Raw genomic sequence first — 18,860 nt, 5'->3', positions numbered from 1 at the left:
ACTTCTCTGACCCAGGTGCAAGAACTAATTAGGTTGGGTAGGAGAATATGGGCTTGGGACAAGGAATGAAAGAGGAGAAAGACTAATTGAGTTCTGTAACAAGTTTCAGCTAGTAATAACGAATACCCTGTTCAAGAATCACAAGAGGAGGAGTTATACTTGGAAAAGGCCGGGAGATACGGGATGATTTCAATTAGGTTACATCATGGTCAGACAGAGATTCTGAAATCAGATACTCGATTGTAAGGCGTACCCAGGAGCAGATATAGACTCAGATCACAATATAGTGGTGATGAAGAGCAGGCTGAAGTTCAAGACATAGTCAGGAAGAATCAATACGCAAAGAAGTGGGATACGGAAGTTCTAAGGAATGACGAGATACGTTTGAAGTTCTCTAACGCTACAGATACAGCAATAAGGAATAGCGCAGTAGGCAGCAAAGTTGAAGAGGAATGGACATCTCTAAAAAGGGCCATCACAGAAGTTGGGAAGGAAAACATAGGTACAAAGAAGGTAGCTGCGGAGAAACCATGGGTAACAGAAGAAATACTTCAGTTGATTGATGAAAGGAGGAAGTACAAACATGTTCCGGGAAAATCAGGAATACAGAAATACAAGTCGCTGACGAATGAAATAAATAGGAAGTGCAGGGAAGCTAAGACGAAATGATGGCAGGAAAAATGTGAAGACATCGAAAAAGATGTGATTGTCGGAAGGACAGACTCAGCATACAGGAAAGTCAAAACAACCTTTGGTGACATTAAAAGCAACGGTGGTAACATTAAGAGTGCAACGGGAATTTCACTCTAAAATGCAGAGGAGAGAGCAGATAGGTGGAAAGAATACATTGGAAGCCTCTATGAGGGTGAAGATTTGTCTGATGTGATAGAAGAAGAAACAGGAGTCGATTTAGAAGAGATAGGGGACCCAGTATTAGAGTCGGAATTTAAAAGAGCTTTGGAGGACTTACGGTCAAATAAGGCAGAAGGGATAGATAACATTCCATCAGAATTTCTAAAATCATTAGGGGAAGTGGCAACAACACGACTATTCACGTTGGTGTGTAGAATATATGAGTCTGGCGACATACCATCTGACTTTCGAAAAAGCATCATCCACACAATTCTGAAGACGGCAAGAGCTGACAAGTGCGAGAATTATCGCACAATCAGCTTAACAGCTCATGCATCGAAGCTGCTTACAAGAATAATATACAGAAGAATGGAAAAGAAAATTGATAATGCGCTAGGTGACGATCAGTTTGGCCTTAGGAAAAGTAAAGGCACGAGAGAGGCAATTCTGACGTTACGGCTAATAATGGAAGCAAGGCTAAAGAAAAATCAAGACACGTTCATAGGATTTGTCGACCTGGAAAAAGCGTTCGGCAATATAAAATGGTGCAAGCTATTCAGGATTCTGAGAAAAGTAGGGTAAGCTATAGGGAGAGACGGGTCATATACAAGAGTGGACCATCAAGAACGAAATGCTCGTATTAAGAAGGGTGTAAGGGCCTTTCGCCCCTACTCTTCAATCTGTACATCGAGGAAGCAACGATGGAAATAAAATAAAGGTTCAGGAGTGGAATTAAAATACGAGATTAAAGGATATCGATGATACGATTCGCTGATGACATTGCTATCCTGAGTGAAAGTGAAGAAGAATTAAATGATCTGCTGAACGGAATGAACAGTCTAATGAGTACACAGTATGGTTTGAGAGTAAATCGGAGAAAGACGAAGGTAATGAGAAGTAGTAGAAATGAGAATAGCGAGAAACTTAACTTCAGGATTGATGGTCACGAAGTCAATGAAGTTAAGGAATTCTGTTACCTAGGCAGTAAAATAACCAATGACGGACGGAGCAAGGAGAACATCAAAAGCAGACTCGCTATGGCAAAAAAGGCATTTCTGGCCAAGAGAAGTCTACTAATATCAAATAACGGCCTTAATTTGAGGAAGAAATTTCTGAGGATATACGTCTGGCGTACAGCATTGTATGGTAGTGAAACATGGACTGTGGGAAAACCGGAACAGAAGAGAATCGAAGCATTTGAGATGTGGTGCTATAGACGAATGTTGAATGAAGGGACAGGATGATAGGACATCTGCTAAGACATGAGGGAATGACTTCCATGGTACTAGAGGGAGCTGTAGAGGGTAAAAACTGTAGAGGAAGACAGAGATTGGAATACATCAAGCAAATAATTGAGTTAGGTTTAAGTAGTTCTAAGTTCTAGGGGGACTGATGACCTCAGATGTTAAGTCCTATAGGGCTCAGAGCCATTTAGGTAGGATATCAAGAAACAGTTACATCCGCGCCTGGTGCAAGCTTCCGGCTATATGTCGTAATATATCTTCGATATCCTGGATAATGGCAGTGGAACATAGTCGACGTCTGAGGTGCTTCCACATCGAAAACAGATCTAGCGATTTCACTGGCCACAAGAATACCGCAGCATCATACAGACATTTCATAGAGACACCTAGCATGTGCGGACGAGCACTGTCCTGTTGAAAAACGGCACCAGTTTACTGTCGCATGAAAAGTAACACACGAGGACGCCAGATTCTCGTAATATATCGCCGAGCCGTCAGGATTCCTTCAATCACTGCCTGAAGTCAAACCCGATAGCTTCCTACACAATGACACCAGAAATACGAGGGCTGTTCGGAAAATAAGCTCCGATCGATCGCGAAATGAAAACCACAGTGAAATCAAAATTTTTTGATTCGCAACGGTTTGCCACACCTTCCAGCTACCCCTCGAAATAGTCGCCGCTCCGGCTAAGACGTTTGTAGTGGCGTTGTACAAACTTTCCAATACCCTCGTCACAGGAAGCAGCCGCCTGTGCTTTCGGCCAATTCTCTACGCTGATTGCCTTTCGTTGGCTGTGCCTAAATGTTGTCTTCTTAGTCAGCGGTTTGTATCAGCAGAGATGAACAACGGAGGGAGCCACTTGAGGGTTGTATTGTGGGTGATCAGACACCTCCCATCGAAAACGCCGCAGGAGCGACTTGATAGTCCCTGCAGAATGTGGCTCAAAACGTGTTGAAGAAAGAAATGCATGACATCTATGTTATGTGGGCTGCATAGCTTCAGGCGAAATCTCACACCAGATCTACATACTTGGCAGGAGCCACTGTTGTTTTCAGCATTTCTGCGTGATCACATTGCGCTCTGAACTGAAAAGAGCGATGTGAAGCGATCGACAGGCGTAGTAAAAACACTGCTCAACACATGTGTGCAAAGTTCCGTCGGATTTTCACATTGGTTCCATTTCGCGTGTAATCGGATCTTACTCTCCAAATACGCCTCGTAGCTACGCTGTGCCTCTCCAAAATAATGGAAGAATCTGAAGTCCGAACAGGTCGCCGCCTTTGTTATTACTATTAATTTTATTATCATCATCATTGTTATTATTATTTTAATCATCATTATAATGACAGGTTTGCTGCGGTCTGCCACGAATTCCTCTCCTGTACCGGCTTTTTAACTCGTTGTATCACTTACAAACTACGTCATCAATTATTTTCTGGATCTATTCCAGTCTTCCTTCTAGTAGAATGGAAGTTATCCTATGACTTTTTCACATATGTCCTATCATCCTATCGCTTCTTCTTGCCTGTATTTTCCGTATGTCCCTTTCGTTGCCGATTCAGTGGAAAACCTTCTCATTCCTTACCTTACCAGTCCACTTAATTTTTAACATTCACCAGTGGCACCACATCTCAAATGCTTCATTCCCTTCTATTCCGGTTTTCCTATAGTTCATGTTTGACTACCATACAATTCTGTGCTCCAAACGCACGTTCTCAGAAATTTCTTCCTCAAATTGAAGCCTATGTTTGACATAGGTCCTTTCTGCCAGTACTAGTTTTTTTTTATATCGTTCTTTCCCCACAAATCATGGGTTATTATGCTGCCTGGGTAGCAGAATCCCTTAACTTCATCTACTTTTTTATCATGAGTTCTGACGTTAAAATTCTCACTGTTCTCATTTTGCTACTTCTTTTTAATTTTGTTTTTCTTCGATTTACTTTCAGTCCATACTCTGTGCTATATATTTTACTCCACTTAACACATATAATTCTTCTTCTCTTTTACTCAGGATAGAAATTCCATCAGCGAATACCGCCATACTCGCCGACAATAATCATCCAGTATAGTGCAAAACCATGATTCATCGCTGTACAAAATGCGGATCCTCATTAGCAATCCATGCCTCTTGGTCACGACACCACTGCAAACGTAGCAGCTTGTGTTGTGGTGTTAACATCAGCATATGCATGGGACGATTCCAGGTGTTCACAGTCTCCGATCATAAGCACTAGATACTGTATGGAACGGATTACTTGCTCTCTGATGTCAGGCGCACATGTGACGGTACTGCATTGGGCACGGTGCACTACATGCCGATTCACCCTTGTGGTGGTCAGAAGTGGTCGACGGGAACATTGATGACGAGTAAGCCTACCCCCATGTTCCATTTCAGTCCAACATGGACCAATGTCAAATCCGAATGTCCCAAAAATTTGACCAGCTGGCCAAATGGAGACACACGAAGAGACTTCTTTCGAACTCTGTCACGTGCTGATTATTATAAGAATATACAGCATCACAGTGCTCTTCACACTGATCACTCAAAAGCTGACGCTGTTCAAGCCCCTTTTATGTCCTACCATACCTGATGACAACAACAGACACGAATAACGCTAATGCACTCTGGTGGCCGTTCTACTTGTCTCACACAACTACTACTCTAGCATTTTCATATGCTCCATGGAGTTTACGTTTGAGAAGTTACGTAGACAGTTAATCATTCCTTGACTTTTTCTCCTAAGCAGTGTAGACGCCGTCAACGCCGTTGCTGTAAAATGTGACGCACGACTTCACCAGCCGGTGTTGGCGTCGGAGAACGAGAGGCGGAACCAGAACCAGGAACTGAATGCGATGAAGAAAGGTAGAACGCTCTTTCTGTGGGACCTACCAAAGATAATTTCAGCCCTGGAACTGATCGACTTGCTCGCCCTGCCAGAGCGATCGAAGGTGTTAACGATAAATGATGGACCCCTGTTGGTAGTGTCGAGGTCTCCAGTGACTCAGTTACATCAGAATTGCTGCAAACACTTGAAACGTCTCCTTAGAAAAATTATACAAGACTGTGCTTAAGCTGACACACAATATTTTTAGCGCAACGCAATCTGACTTCCAAAAATCCCTACGAAAGAATGGCCCTGACTAACATTAACCTATACGTTTCACAAATCACTTACCTCACAAAAATCTTCGTTACTCAAGCTACTGCAATACAGCGAGCGCCATTACTGCCAGCTAAATAAAAGATTCAAACTACTGAAGGCACTAACTACTGATAGGCATAGTTAGCAAATGAAAGATTTTAATAGAGAACAAACAATGTATTTACGTCAATAGTCAGTTCATGACATCCATTCTTACAAATTTGAAAACTCCGCCATCTCTCTCCCCACATCCACCACTGCTGGCGGCTCACCTCCAACTGCGCAACGCTATGCGCTGTTCACATCCAGCTGCCGCTGCCCAACACTACAATGGCAGACAACAATGCAAACCAGCCAAAGACTGCACACGGCACAGCCAGTGATTTTCATACAGAGCGCTACGTGGCGGCGGCGTTACCAATAAAATCCCCTAAACAGCCTACTTACATAGCCCCCATGCTCCCCATAAAAAAATTTTACAAATTGTTTTGGGCAGTGGCCAATAATGATTTGATAAAATTTTTCATAATTACTATAACAAAGATATCAAATGCACACACTTATTGATACAATGTTGGTCAGAAGCTAAAATTTTCTCACAGTCCATAAAGACAGTCCTGATCGTTCATCACAGTAAAATTGCAGTGTTTTTTTTTTCAAAGTCTGAGCAATAAAAGAAATCGCACTTGGAAGTAGTGGATTTCTAAGCAGTCTTGAAGAAGTAGTGTTGTCCTTCCAACGAAAGACAGTGCTGACTCTTGACATGCAGACAGGTATTGGGCCACAGCAGAGACAGTCAACGTTGAAGACTATCGGTAGGTAGGTCATCACAGAGCAGACCCACTGTAGTCCTGGTAGAGATTACTATTGGTGGGCCACCAGACGTGCAGACCCACTGCAGTCCTTGTAGAAATAATGGTATTGGTGGGTCCTCAAAGGTGTAGACCCACTGTAGTCCTTGTAGAGATGGCCAGCAGCCATCTGTTTGACTGTGCAGGCGCACAATCACCATTTAAGAGTCTTACGGATAATATAGCAAGTCCGTAACCACCACTTGTGCACTCACAAAAATTGTTTTTGAAATGTCCTTAGAACCAGCAATGCTGTTATCCAGTCCCTTACTGAATTATTAACACATGTGCAAACACTATCAGTCACTACTTCTCACATATTGTCCATATACTATGACCGACAGAAACGTGTGCAGTGAAATGTAATTTACAAGTTACTTAATTTGATGAACTGGTGTCAATTACAATTTTATAACATGAGAATACAATAACAAAGGTACAAAATGTATCATTAAAGAACATAACAATACAGATAACATTTGCAGTAGTACAGGCTTTACAAAAGAATCGAAATAGCAAATACATCAGTGTTACAAAAATTACGACATAAGTACATATATAAAAAATCAGAATAACTTTTGAAACATCAGCTTCACATATTAGCATTAGAACAAAATAGAATAAACAATTTGTAAACATCTTTACAAAGTAAATAACATATTATTAATGCAAATTATATTTGAGGATAACAGTATTCCTCATCATAGTGAATGTAGCTTAGTATTACAAAAATTCTGCAACGTAAGTCTTATCAGATAAACATATAAAGACCGGTAGAACATAAATACACAAACACATAGTGGGATAACACAAGGGAAGGACAGGTTTTGTTTTCAGTGTAACATTTGGTACTGCAGTCCAACCCAAAACTTCATACTATAGATCGTCCCTCTTATTTCAACATTTGCTCCAGCCAAAAAAAGTCCTATCCAAGCATGCTTTCTGTATTCTGTTCTCATCCTCTTTCAAAAATAGTTTTCCTCCATTGTACACTACTTTTTTGGCCAAACCATTTTCTTATAGCTTCTCAATGCTTTTGTTCCAATTCATCATAGTTAGTTTCTTATATAGTCTACCCCCTCATAAGCTAACTTAAATGTACTGAGCTCAGATGCTAAATTAAGGGACGAGGCAATGCAGCAGCACAAAACAATTAACACAAATAGCAATGACAAAAAAAATGGCAATGGGCAAAGCAAGCTACAGTAAATCTAAATTACCAAGCAATGCAACATTACAACTGATATGAACCAATGTGCAGCAACAAGAAAAATAAATCAGTAGTAAAACTAACTTAACAGAGTAATACAAAGTGAAATTTAGTAGCACTATGCCTGGCAAACAGCAGCAGCAAATACAATAACTTATATCTAAACATGACAAAGCTCAAGCAGAAAAAATATTACACTAAAGACAACAATGCAGATAAGAGAAATGTATATTCACATCTTAATGTCTATGTAATTAAAGTGGTGCACTACAAAAACTAATGCTACAACAAATTACCAAGTACTTGAAAAGAAAATTGTATATTCAGTTACTTTTATTAGTCGCTTCTTATTGCTCTTTCCATTCCAAGTGCTCCTTTTTTTTTGAAGAATCATAAAATTATTATTTAACATATCTGTTGACAGAAACTTTTCACATTAGCAAATTCATTTAATTTCATTTTATAAAACCAGTGCTGTAACACAGCTGGAAAACAGATATCAAATGAACCAAGCAACTATGAAAGGCAAAGCATAAAAATATCGTTCAATAGTCATGTGACAAATCATAAGTTAGTACAAATTCTCTCAATTCTCGTAGAAAGACGCTTGTCATTATCAGGTGTGCAGATGTAAGAAAGTATCTTTTCCAAGTAATGAGCGTGTTGTTTTTGCGATGCTTTCTACAAAGGAATGTCAATAGCGAGGATAATGGCCTCTTTTTTTTCACCTGTTCCTCTGAAAGGCACGCACTAATGGCTTGTTTCCAGGTGTCTGTCGCGCAGCTGGGTGCCCACGACGCATAACGTGCAGGTGGTCACTTTCTTACCGAAATATTTGCGACATCAGTTTCCGCTACAGTGGCAGTCTCATATAAAAAAATTTCACAGGTCAAGAATTTGCGTTACAAATCTGTAGAAACAAAATCCTTTAAATATAATAGCGTCCAAAAAATTTTCGCCAGCATAGTGATACATTCACGCATATACACACATTTCATAACTCTTAAAGTACGATTCTCGGTTTCCAACATCCTTTTTCACAAACCAGAGTCCCTAACCACTACTCACTATTCCTTGCTTTATTACACATATACATATTTGTCGACACTTCTTCAATATTTAATCATAAGAAATACGTAGCATAATCAAATTCCTCACATAGCTTCAGCCTATTGATCATAAACATACCACAACAGCGTAATACACATCGTCATCATAAAATCATAAAACCTCAGCCAAATCTCAAAAACGTCATAGCTTTCTGCAATAATTTTAAAACCTAAATAAATTCTCTGCTCATGTCAAAAGTGTCATCTGTCTCAAACGTACTTCATACCATACCAAATACATCATTCAAACCTCTCATAGTATCACAATGGTTCCTAAAAAGTATGAACAGTTCACAAAGTACAGACGAAATAGAATTTCATAAGTGTGAAGTTATCCACCTGCGTAATTGCTTAAATATGTGTCACTGACGCAGTAAAAAGATGTTTGTTTCTCTGTCAAATAATCAGATAGCTGTGTAATTCTTTGTTAGAGAAATATGGTACCGATGTGTAACGTTGTATAAGCAAATACCACATTAGCTAGGGCTCCTTGTGCTTGCCAAATACATGGTACACAAAGTAAGCGTGTACCCCCCTGAGGATTAATGTAATTATATTCTCAGGTGTTACAGATTACAGCAATGGAATGAAATTTATCACGGTAAACCTTTGTATCATTGAACTTCAAATAACTTTAAAAATAAATGTTTTAAGTAAAAAATTAGTCACTCAAATACGCGTACTGTAGCACTAAACTGTGCGTCTTGTTGTAAGATAATCTCTGTGGAAGTGTCGTAGTCATCGTTCTCCGAAAGCTAAGATCTGCAGAAGTCAATGTACTGACCTCATGATAAACAAAAGTGAAATGCTTTGCGTATAGATATCGTAGTTACTACGCTTATTGCCGTGCTGAAGTAAGTACTGTACTGTAACGTATTGTTGTGCTACAGAAAAGGCTGTCTCATTGTAGCTATACCACAAAGTTACTACTAAAACATGTTTTCCTTTCCAGAAGAATTCAGAAAAACTATGCAGATATAAAACAGATACACCGCAAAAACACAATGTAAATTGTGTCACACATTAGTAGCGTCGTTATATAATCGTGTAGCTATCAAAGAAACCAAATGCTAAGTCATCTTTAATCTCACAGAAAGTACTTCAAGTAAAGAATATCTTTTCAACTAAACCAAAATGTTGCATTAAAATCTCATTAACAGTATATGTTCGAAGTATGTAAGCCTTATAGTCGTTACATAATGGTACAACTAACAAGCAAGAATGTACAAATAACAACAATGTGTCGTCTGTCCACTATAACCATGCATTCGTAATTTCTGTTTAAAAATGTTCCCTTGGTTCTAGACTGGATAGTTAACTTCGAAACATTGTTGCATGTTAACAGTTTCTCAGTGTGACAATGCATACTAGAAATGTGAAGTGAAATGTTTTATGGCAAAGACAAAGTTAAAAAGCAGATTATCTTTCTATAAACGGTTTTACATGTGGAATGTGGTGTAAACCTTTACTCTTCCTAGTACGCAGAGTTTCAACTTCAACGCAATTATCATGTGGTATAGGTCGGATTCTGTAAGGTCCATTGTAAACTAGAAAGAATTGGTGACTCAAGTGTTTCTTCTTATGTGACAATGAATGAGCTTTAATGTGAACTTTCTGACCAATATATAATTTCTTTGCATTTGCTATACCGTGTAATTTTTTTCTTTTGTCTGCAGCAGAATTTATGTTTTTAATAGCCAAATCAGTTATGTCTTTGTGTCGAAGTTTACGCGTATTCGTAAAAGGTACAAGCTCTCTGATTCTGTTCGGTGGTTCTTTATTCTTCAGTTCAAGAACATGTGGTAAAGCAGTGGAGTCATGAGGCATTTCATTCAGCACGTTTTGAAATAAGTGTAAATATCTGTCCCAATGCTGATGCTTTCTGTGACAATAAAGTCTGCAAAGCTTATTGGTTTCTTTCATAATCCGTTCAGACGGGTTACAATGTGGTGAGTACAATGAAATAAAAACAGATTTGATTTTATGGTTACGAAGCATGCGTGACCAAACAGCAGATCTGAATTGCGGTCCGTTATCTGAAATGAATTTACTAACTTGTCCAACTTCACGTAAGAAATTTTTAACAAAGGCGATGGATACAGACCGTCCAGTGGCTTTACGTAACGGAGTGAAAGAAACAAATTTTGAAGTAAGTTCAACAGCGACTAGAACATACGGAAATCTATTAGATGTTCTGACAAGTGGTCCCAAGAGATCAACAGCAGCAAATTCTTTTAATTTAGAAAGAATTATAGGAAACAATGGAGCACGTTGAGAGACAGTAGATGGTTTCGCCTTTTGACAAAGTTTACAAATAGACAAGACTATTCGAATTCTCTTTTCCATATTCTTAAAATAACAAGTCGTTCGAAGAATATGATAACATTTCCGTGGACCAAAATGTGCATAGCTGAAATGAATGTACCAATTGAGCTTATTATCAAAATCGTCTGGAATGCAAAGTATCAATAGCTTGTCATCAACAGTGCATCGTTTGAACAGTATGTTGTTTCTAACCAGATAATAAAGCCGAATCTGTGTGTGTGTCTTTTCATGCCATTTACTTTTGATGTCTTTCCAAATCGGATCTTTATCTTGTTCATGAGCAATGTCCTTTAAAGATGTGGTGATGAAGTTTTCAAAGGCGACTTTCTGAATGTAAAGAATACTGAAATTTTTTTCGAGGTTGCTTTCTGTGTTACTTTTCTCGAGCCCAGCCGGTGCGCGTGACAGTGCGTCCGCAACAATAATCTCCTTGGCGGGAATGTAGACTATTGTGAAGTGGAATTCTTGCAGAAACAATGCCCAAAGTTTTAACCTGTCATGATTTAATTTTGAAGACATAAGAAGTTGTAATGCACGATGATCACTGCTTACCATCAAGAAAGAAACGGAATTTGTTAAATGCCCAAATGATAGCTAAAGCTTCTAATTCAGTAACGGAATATTTTTTTTCAGATTTTGTTAGCACTCGGCTAGCAAAAGCAATGGTTTTCTGAACGGTAGTGTCATTTTCTATGGCTTCTTGAAATAAATGGGCACCAAGACCGACTTTAGAAGAATCCGTGCTAAGGCAGAAATCTTGTGACAGATCTGGATGAGCTAGTATTGGAGCGTTAAGTATCGATTCTTTCAAAGAATTGAATTCCAAGTGTGTTTGTTCGTCCCAGTTCCAAATAGTATTTTTTCCAGTGAGAGAACAAAGTTTTGGTGTAACTGGAATTTGCATATTCAGAAAACGACGGTAAAAATTTACGAGACCTAGAAAACTCTGGACTTGTTTTTTTGTGGATGGAACTGGAATGGCTCTGATTGCTTCTAACGTTTCAGGATCCGGCTGAATGCCTTCAGAAGAAATAATATGTCCCGAAAACTTCACTTTTGTCCTACCGTATTCAGACTTTTCCAAGTTAACTGTAATTCCAGATTCTGCAAAAATATGTAACACGCTGTTGAGGATTCGATTATGTTGTTCCCATGAGGCTTCTGCTATCAGCATATCGTCCACATATAAGGTGATGTGACGTTTTAAGAGCTCAGGTAATATGGAATTTAGCCCGCGAATGAATGCTGCCGAGGAAATGTTCAAACCAAAAGGAAGTTTCCGAAACTGATAACAAACGCCCAAACAAAGGAAAGCTGTGTATTTTCTACATTCTGGATGAAGTTCGATCTGATAAAAGCTGGATCTGAGATCAATGGAAGACAACACTTTTACACCATTAAAATTTTGAAGAAGTTTTTCCAACGTTTGCGGCCTGTCTGTTTCAGGAATAATGATAGTATTGATTTGTCTCGAATCTAAGAGAAGCCTGATCGATCCATTTTTCTTCTCAACAACATGTAATGGATTGTTGTATGAGCTTACTGCAGGCTCAATAATGCCCTCGTCAAGCATAGATTGTATTTCTGTTCTAACACGGTCCCTATAATGTGCTGGAATTACGTATGGTCTAACACAAAATTTAGCATGCTCACGAACACGAAATTGGTATTGAAATCCCTTGATTGTTCCTGTTTTGTGAGTAAAAACTGTGGAATGTGCTTGTAAAATCTCAAATCTCAAAAAGGTCCTGCCTATCAGTGTCATTACAATTCTCAATTGTTTGAATTTTATTCTGAATGAACTCATTAGTTTCAAATGTGCCGTCGATATCACCCCTGTCAGTACTTTCAGAGCGACTGTTAGTGTCTAGTTCCGTAGAAAATTCCGAACTGTTGTATAACAGAAGGTAAAGCCGATTAATTACCTCGTCCTGGTTTGAGAGCCAATCTTCAAATTTCAAAGCTATTGACTTACCTTCTTTCTCTAAACTTATTTCAGCATCGCGAAAGTTTAAGATTGCTTTGTATTCATTCAAAAAGTCTACTCCCAGTTTAATTTCCGTCGACAATAATGGAACAATAAGAAAGTTCATAGAGAAGCTGTGGCTTTGACAAAAAAATTCTAAGTTGGTTTGTTGGCGTACATCTACACTTTTTCCAATGACTGCACCTTGTAATTTAATCTTGCGTAACGGAAGTGTGGGTCAATCTTTCGATTTGTTGCATTTGCTAAAAGCTGTTTCACTAATTACTGAAATGGGACTGCCTGAGTCAAGTACTGCCGTAAATTTTACGTCATTTACAGTAATGTGAATCACAGGATATGCAATGTTGTTATGTTTTACGTCGTGTTCCTGGAGTAATATGTCCCTAATGTCTTCCATTTTAACGTCATTACTAGCTACGGCAGCTGCGTCGTCAGTTTCATAAGTACGTTTTGTGGCTGCCAGCGGTATGAGTCATTGCCTATTGTGTCTTTGTTGGCGTGCGTCGTTATTGGGATTTGGAGACCTAACTTCTACAAATTCACTTTGTCGAGAGGGCCCTGCTCTGTTTGAATCCCGCCAGTTCTGCTGCAATTCAGGTCTGTCGTTACGATCATATCGTCTGTCGTCATGTCGGTAGATTCCATAGTTTCTTTCTTGTCGGTCACGTGGTGGAGAATTTCTCTCTGAATCGTAACTGCGCGCTAGACCGTTGCGTCTTAAGTTATTCTGTCTCCCTTGATAATAATTATTTTGGTTCCCATATTTTCTGTTTCTCTGATCGTCTCTGTGATAGTCACTACTGCGGAGAGGTGATCTTTCCCTGTAATTATTACTACTCTGCCAACGGTTGTCATACGGGTGGTGTCTGTTTTGGTCACGATTTGTGATGTGAGAATAGCCTTGTCGTGTCCAGTTATTATTTCTTTCATCGCGGAATTGCGACGGATGTGACCTGTAATTGTTGTGTTCCTGTTTTCGCGTTCTGCGATTGTCAGTGTCAATTTCTAATTCTTGTAAGAGTCCCTGAAAAGCTTCAATGTCGTCTTTGCAACGGCCTGCCAAAATAATATGCCGTAAATGTTCAGGCAATTTGATTAAGCAAATGCGGATGAGATCTGACGGGCTGTATGGGTTTGAAAGATACTGATTCTTATGTAACATGTCTTCAAAATATTTCACAAGACTTGAAAATTCAGATTGTTCGAAATTTTTCATCATTATGATGCCATGTTTTACTCGGTCTTGTGTGGCTTGAGACCAATATTCTGAGAGGAAGGCATGGTAAAATTCTCCTTCACTGTGGCAATCGTGAATGACCGATCGCATTCTTACAGCTGGTTCATTCTCTAAATAGCCACACATCAATTCTAATCTGTGCTCTAATGACCAGTTGGGGGGGGGGGGGGGGGGGGGGGAACAATGAGAGAATTGATGAAGCCACGCTTGTGGATGAATATCGTTGCCGGAATTCTTAAGAACAGTGTTCCGTCGGCGTCAGTTATAGACGCTTCGAACACGCTACCGTCGGTTTCTGACCAGGGGTAGAGAACTTTGCACTTAACGTGTCGCCTTTCCCCATTGAGCAATGCCGGTCTTGCCACACTACTCGTAGAAGTTCGATTATTGATCAGTCTGTCTGCATCATCTACATCTTTCTTTTACACGCTCTCGTATCTAAAGTATCTGTACACCGTTTTTAACCCCTAATTGGCCACGGGATGGCGAGAGGGGCGGACCCGCTGGTATAAAAGGATGACAGTAGTGTTCTGAGTAGGGAAGCAATAACAGGGGAATGGATCGATCACAAGATATCGGTGCGTTCGATCGTGATCTCTATTGGATCTCACTATATTGATAGATTCATCGTGGACATTTCAACCTTGCTGAAATTGCCAAAGGCAACTATTAGCGAAGTAACTGTGAAGTGGGAACGCAAACGGAATAACCATAGCTAAATAAACACCAGGCCGGTCTCTTCTACATCTACACCTACACCTACATTTATACTCCGCAAGCCACCCAACGGTGTGTGGCGGAGGGCACTTTACGTGCCACTGTCATTACCTCTCTTTCCTGTTCCAGTCTCGTATGGTTCGCGGGAAGAACGACTGTCTGAAAGCCTCCTTGCGCGTTCTAATCTCTCTAATTTTACATATGTTATCTCCTCGGGAGGTATAAGTAGCGGGAAGCAATATATTCGATAACTCATCCAGAAACGCACCCTCTCGAAACCCGGCGAGCAAGCTACACCGCGATGCAGAGCGCCTCTCTTGCAGAGTTTGCCACTTCAGTTTGTTAAACATCTCCGTAACGCTATCACGGTTACCAAATAACCCTGTGACGAAACGTGCCACTCTTCTTTGGATCTTCTCCATCTCCTCCGTCAACCCGGTCTGGTACGGATCCCACACTGATGAGCAATACTCAAGTATAGGTCGAACGAGTGCTTTGTAAGCCACCTGCTTTGTTGATGGACTACATTTTCTAAGGACTCTCCCAATGAATCTCAACCTGGTACCCTCCTTACCAACAATTAATTTTATATGATCATTCCACTTGAAATCGATCCGCACGCATATTTCCTGACATTTTACAGAAGTAACTGCTACCAGTGTTTGATCCGCTATCATATAATCATACAACAAAGGATCCTTCTTTCTATGTATTCGCAATACATTACATTTGTCTACGTTAAGGGTCAGTTGCCACTCCCTACACCAAGTGCCTATCCGCTGCAGATCTTCCTGCATTTCGCTACAATTTTCTAATGCTGAAACTTCTCTGTATACTACAGCATCATCCACGAAAAGCCGCATGGAACTTCCGACACTATCTACTAGGTCATTTATATATATTGTGAAAAGCAATGGTCCCATAACACTCCCCTGTGGCACACCAGAGGTTACTTTAACGTCTGCAGACATCTCTCCATTGATAAAAACATGCTGTGTTCTGTTTGCTAAAAACTCTTCAATCCAGCCACACAGCTGGTCTGATATTCCGTAGGCTCTTACTTTGTTTATCAGGCGACAGTGCGGAACTGTATCGAATGCCTTCCGGAAGTCAAGAAAAATAGCATCTACCTGGCAGCCTGTATCTAATATTTTCTGGGTCTCATGAACAAATAAAGCGAGTTGGGTCTCACACGATCGCTGTTTCCGGAATCCATGTTGATTCCTACAGAGTAGATTCCTGGTTTCCAAAAACGACATGATACTCGAGCAAAAAACATGTTCTAAAATTCTACAACATATCGACGTCAGGGATATAGGTCTATAGTTTTGCGCATCTGCTCGACGACCCTTCTTGTAGACTGGGAGTCTTTTCCAATCATTTGGAACCTTCCGTACCTCTAGAGACTTGCGGTACACAGCTGTTAGAATGGGGGGGGGGGGGGGGAGGCAAGTTCTTTCGCGTACTCTGTGTAGAATCGAATTGGTATCCCGTCAGGTCCAGTGGACTTTCCTCTGTTGAGTGATTTCAGTTGCTTTTCTATTCCTTGGACACTTATTTCCATGTCAGCCATTTTTTCGTTTGTGCGAGGATTTAGAGAAAGAACTGCAGTGCGGTCTTCCTCTGTGAAACAGCTTTGGAAAAAGGAATTTAGTATTTCAGCTTTACGCGTGTCATCCTCTGTTTCACTGCCATCATCATCCCGGAGTGTCTGGATATGCTGTTTCGAGCCACTTACTGATTTAACGTAAGACCAGAACTTCCTAGGATTTTCTGTCAAGTCGGTACATAGAATTTTACTTTCGAATTCACTGAACGCTTCATGCATAGCCATCCTTACGCTAACTTTGACATCGTTTAGCTTCTGTTTGTCTGAGACGTTTTGGCTGCGCTTAAACTTGGAGTGAAGCTTTCTTTGCGTTCGCAGTTGCTTCCTATCTTTGTTGTTGTACCACGGTGGGTTTTTCCCGTCCCTCACAGTTTTACTCGGCACGGACCTGTCTGAAACGCATTTTACGATTGTCTTGAACTTTTTCCATAAACACTCAGCATTGTCAGTGTCGGAACAGAAATTTTCGTTTTGATCTGTTAGGTAGTCTGAAATCTGCCTTCTATTACTCTTGCTAAACAGATAAACCTTCCTCCCTTTTTTTATATTCCTATTAACTTCCATATTCAGGGATGCTGCAACGGCCTTATGATAACTGACTCCATGTTCTGCACATACAGAGTCGAAATGTTCGGGTCTGTTTGTTATCTCCAAGTGTCGGTTCTCTGTTTAATTGCTCGAGGTAATTTTCGGATAGTGCACCCAGTATAATGTCACTCGATGCTCTGTCCCTGCCACCCGTCCTAAACATCTGAGTGTCCCAGTCTATATCTGGTAAATTGAAATCTCCACCTAAGACTATAACATGCTGAGAAAATTTATGTGAAATGTATTCCAAATTTTCTCTCAGTTGTTCTGCCACTAATTCTGCTGAGTCGGGAGGTCGGTAAAAGGAGCCAATTATTAATCTAGTTCGGTTGTTGAGTGTAACCTCCACCCATAATAATTCACAGGAACTATCCATTTCTACTTCACTACAGGATAAACTACTACTAACAGCGACGAACACTCCACCACCGGTAGCATGCAATCTATCCTTTCAAAACACCTTCTGTACCTTTGTAAAAATTTCGGCAGAGTTTATCTCTGGCTTCAGCCAACTTTCTGTACCTATAACGATTTCAGCTTCGGTACTTTCTATCAGCGCTTCAAGTTCCGGTACTTTACCAACGCAGCTTCGACAGTTTACAATTACAATACCTCTTGACTGAGGGACATGGACTGTCGAGCAGTGCGAACAGTGTTTGCCGGAAACTAAATTGAGTAAAGTGCGACGTTACTGGATCATGGATGACTGGAAACGAGTGATATGGGGTGATGAATCATGCTATACGCTATGGCAGTCAGACTGGTCTGCATTTGGCGAACGCCTGGAGTGCGTTACGTCGCAACATGCCTACTAGGGAGGAGGTGGTATTACGGTATGGGGTATGCTTTTCATGATTAGCACGTCATTCCTTTATTGTGCTTGACAAAACGTTAATAAAGAAGGATATGAACATATTCTACAGCATTATGTACTGAATACATTAGAGAAACTAATTGGGAACTATGATTGTATGAGCATGAGAATGCACCGCGTCATTAAGAGCAAAATAATGGCTCTGAGCACTATGGGACTTAACAGCTGAGGTCATCAGTCCCCTAGAACTTAGAACTACTTAAACCTAACTAACCTAAAGACATCACACACATCCATGCCCGTGGCAGGATTCGAACCTGCGACCGTAGCGGCCGCGGTTCCAGACTGAAGTGCCTAGAACCGCTCGGCCACACCGGTCGGCCATTAAGAGCAGCTGTGAGTCATTGGCTTATCGACAGTAAGATTCCTGAAATGAAGTGCTCTGAATCCAGAACTGAGTCCAATAGAACGCCTTAGGGATGAATTATGACGTCATTTTTACGCCAGACAACTGCGTTAAACATCACTACTTTCTCTGGTTTCAGCTCTTGTGTAAGAAAGGTCTACCACCCCGCCCCAGAAATTTAGGCACCTTCTCTGACTGTTCCATCTGTCATAAAGGCGAAGTGTGGATACACCCTACTTCAATTTCTGGTTGAAGATCTCCGGATGCTTTTCATCCGATAGTGTAACTGCATATGCTGAAAAACATAAGGCACATACCAACTAAACTTCAGTTTTCCTTCCTTTCTGAAGATTTCATGGTCCCATCCAACATGACGAAACGTACTCTTACAGGAAGAATACACCGAAAGCAATACACTGTCAAAACTGTAGCTGCTAAGACGCACTGCGTGTCTTACTAATTCTCGCCGCATGAAGAACGGCTTATAACATCGGTTTTTACCGCCCTTCCTGACTAACAGGCGAATTGGCGAACAAGCAAACCCAGCCGCGACGAGAGGATGTAGCGCCGCATAGCTCGAAGTGTAAACAGCACATACGCGAATTTTAGCCACTAAACCATACCGAAAATCTTTCAAATCATTAATTTTTTTTATTAACTTGCAGTTCATATCAACAGCTAAACTGTTTCAGATGTAATTGTTACACGAGTGACTAGCAGAGAAAGAAAATAAAGGTAGTGTATGATGTTACATTGCAGACGACTTC

The sequence above is a fragment of the Schistocerca gregaria genome, chromosome 2, assembly GCF_023897955.1.
Source record: "Schistocerca gregaria isolate iqSchGreg1 chromosome 2, iqSchGreg1.2, whole genome shotgun sequence".
NCBI lineage: Eukaryota > Metazoa > Arthropoda > Insecta > Orthoptera > Acrididae > Schistocerca > Schistocerca gregaria.
The sequence above is the reverse complement of the archived record's forward strand: the minus strand, read 5'-3'. Positions refer to the sequence as shown.